The sequence below is a fragment of the Rattus norvegicus genome, chromosome 20 (genome assembly GCF_021556685.1).
Source record: "Rattus norvegicus strain SHRSP/BbbUtx chromosome 20, alternate assembly SHRSP_T2T, whole genome shotgun sequence".
In the NCBI taxonomy this organism is placed as follows: domain Eukaryota; kingdom Metazoa; phylum Chordata; class Mammalia; order Rodentia; family Muridae; genus Rattus; species Rattus norvegicus.
Genome location: NC_141553.1, coordinates 37,565,034 through 37,568,503, shown reverse-complemented (window position 1 = coordinate 37,568,503; position 3,470 = coordinate 37,565,034).

The following is a 3,470-nucleotide window of genomic DNA, read 5'->3' as shown; positions in this document are numbered from 1 at the left end:
AGAAAGAAACAGGAAAGAGCATATGTCAGCAGCTTGACAGCACACCTAAAAGCTCTAGAACAAAAAGAAGCAAATACACCCAGGAGGAGTAGAAGGCAGGAAATAATCAAACTCAGAGCTGAAATCAACCAAGTAGAAACAAAAAGGACCATAGAAAGAATCAACAGAACCAAAAGTTGGTTCTTTGAGAAAATCAACAAGATAGATAAACCCTTAGCCAGACTAACGAGAGGACACAGAGAGTGTGTCCAAATTAACAAAATCAGAAATGAAAAGGGAGACATAACTACAGATTCAGAGGAAATTCAAAAAATCATCAGATCTTACTATAAAAACCTATATTCAACAAAACTTGAAAATCTGCAGGAAATGGACAATTTCCTAGACAGATACCAGGTACCGAAGCTAAATCAGGAACAGATAAACCGTTAAACAACCCCATAACTCCTAAGGAAATAGAAGCAGTCATTAAAGGTCTCCCTACCAAAAAGAGCCCAGGTCCAGACAGGTTTAGTGCAGAATTCTATCAGACCTTCATAGAAGACCTCATACCAATATTATCCAAACTATTCCACAAAATTGAAACAGATGGAGCACTACCGAATTCCTTCTATGAAGCCACAATTACTCTTATACCTAAACCACACAAAGACCCAACAAAGAAAGAGAACTTCAGACCAATTTCCCTTATGAATATCGACGCAAAAATACTCAATAAAATTCTGGCAAACCGAATCCAAGAGCACATCAAAACAATCATCCACCATGATCAAGTGGGCTTCATCCCAGGCATGTATTTTTAATTCCTTCAACTGTTTGATTGTGTTTTCCTGGAATTCTTTCAGGGATTTTTGCGATTCCTCTCTGTAGGCTTCTACTTGTTTATTAATGTTTTCCTGTGTTTCTCTAAGGGAGTTCTTCACGTCTTTCTTGAAGTCCTCCAGCATCATGATCAAATATGATTTTGAAACTAGATCTTGCTTTTCTGGTGTGTTTGGATATTCCATGTTTGTTTTGGTGGGAGAATTGGGCTCCGATGATGCTATGTAGTCTTGGTTTCTGTTGCTTGGGTTCCTGCGCTTGCCTCTCGCCATCAGATTATCTCTAGTGTTACTTTGTTCTGCTATTTCTGACAGTGGCTAGACTGTCCTATAAGCCTGTGTGTCAGGAGTGCTATAGACCTGTTTTCCTGTTTTCTTTCAGCCAGTTATGGGGACAGAGTGTTCTGCTTTTGGGCGTGTAGTTTTTCCTCTCTACAGGTCTTCAGCTGTTCCTGTGGGCCTGTGTCTTGAGTTCACTAGGCAGGTCACTTGCAGCAGAAAAGTTGGTCTTACCTGTGGTCCCGAGGCTCAAGTTTGCTCGCGGGGTGCTGCCCATGAGCTCTCTGCGGCGGCAGCAACCAGGAAGATCTGTGCCGCCCTTTCCGGGAGCTTCCGTGCACTAGGGTTCCAGATGGAGTTTGGTGTTTTCCTCTGGCGTCCGAGATGTGTGCAGAGTGCAGTCTCTTCTGGTTTCCCAGGCGTGTCTGCCTCTCTGAAGGTTTAACTCTCCCTCCCACGGGATTTGGGTGCAGAGAACTGTTTATCTAGTCTGTTTCCTTCAGGTTCCGGTGGTGTCTCAGGCGCAGCGGTCCTCCTGCTCCTGGGCCATCCTCTGCGGGAACCCAGAGGCCTTATACAGTTTCCTCTTGGGCCAGGGATGTGGGCAGGGGTGGGCAGTGTTGGTGGTCTCTTCTGCTCTGCAGCCTCAGGAGTGCCCAGCTGACCAGGTGGTGAGGTCTCTCTCCCAGGGGGTCTGGGAGCCGAGAGCTGCTGCGGTCTGGGATCCGCGGGTTTGGGACTCCGCTGCGGTCTGGGATCCGCGGGTGTGGGACTCCTGGTAAACACAGGACATGCCTGGACCTAGAGGAATTCTGCCTCTGTGTATCCCGAGTTCACCAGGCAGGTCTCTTGCAGCAGAAAAGTTGGTCTTACCTGTGGTCCCAAGGCTCAAGTTTGCTCACGGGGTGCTGCCCACGAGCTCTCTGCGGCGGCAGCAACCAGGAAGATCTGCCAACATAGTGTAATTTTAACTGCTTTTAATTCCTCATAATAGACTGTCAAAATAGGAAAGAAAACAGCACCCAGAGAAGCAGATATTATAATACTTCTAAGGATATGTGCTCCTTCAAGATCTTTTCTCAATGATGCATAAAACAACCAGAAAGGGAATGACCAAAAAAAAAAAAAATAAGACCTGACAAACACAAGAAACCAATAAATCAGCTCATTCTAACAATATACCCAGGATATTCTACTTACAGTATACAGAACATACATTACTTTCAAGAAACCAGGAGACAGGTTCCAGATTGTCTAAATTTGGGTCATGAATTATGGAACAAAGAATTTAAAAAGAGATATTATATAAATACAGAATAAAAACAACAAATTTACTATAGAAAAGTAAACTATAGATCAATATGTCACTCAACACTAGGAAAGCAGATTATCAGCATAGCATCAAGATCATGAAAAATAAGCAAATGACATTTATTCTGGAATCCAAGGATACTTCAACATACAAAATCAACATAGTATAATAAGGCATATTAGAAACATGAAGAGAGGGGGAAAATCCCAATTAACTCACCTGATACAGAAGAAAGTTTTCAAATACTCATAATAAAATATTCAATAAACCAACAATAAATATATTATTCTTATTTAATTGTATCCCTCTTACTATTATTTATTAAAACCCTACTCCAATACATAATATATCTGGAGATAGGGCCAGTTTGTGGCAGCCCAAGAAGATAAAAAAATTTAAAAAAAAACTAACCATAATAAAAGTCATTTAAAAAATTCACAGCAAACATATCCATGAGTGAAAACCATTTCCTTTTCCTTAAGATGAATAAGAATATAACAATGGCCAATTCCTATCCTTTCTATTCAGTGTATTCCTGATAATTTCAGTCAAAACAATTAAGCAAGAAAAAGAGAAAAGTTAGGTATCTAAATCAGAAGGGAAGAAGTAAAATAATCTGAGTTAGGAATGATATGGTCTTATGTGCAGGAAATACTGCTGATTCCAGAAGACAAGTCACACCATGGTAAATACAGTGAGACTGCAATAGTATAACACCTAGCAAGTGGAAACAAAGGCAGAAAGCTGTAGAAGGGCATATGAAAGCACTAACATATTTTCTCCATATTTTCCCAGATTCTACAAATGTTTCCAATGACCAACTACTTTATCTACTATTTGAAATTACATTAAAATTTGAGAATCCTATATAAACTAAATAAAATGTGAATTCATGGCACAAGAAGTTATGGACCAACCTACATATAAGACAAAGGTGGACACTCACAGCCAATCTTTGAACTGAGAACGGGATCCCCACTGGTCTCCCTGTGGAGGGATCTGGTTGTTTGATATTCCTATTCTTCGTATGGGGCTGCAAACCTCTTCAGCTCCTTCAG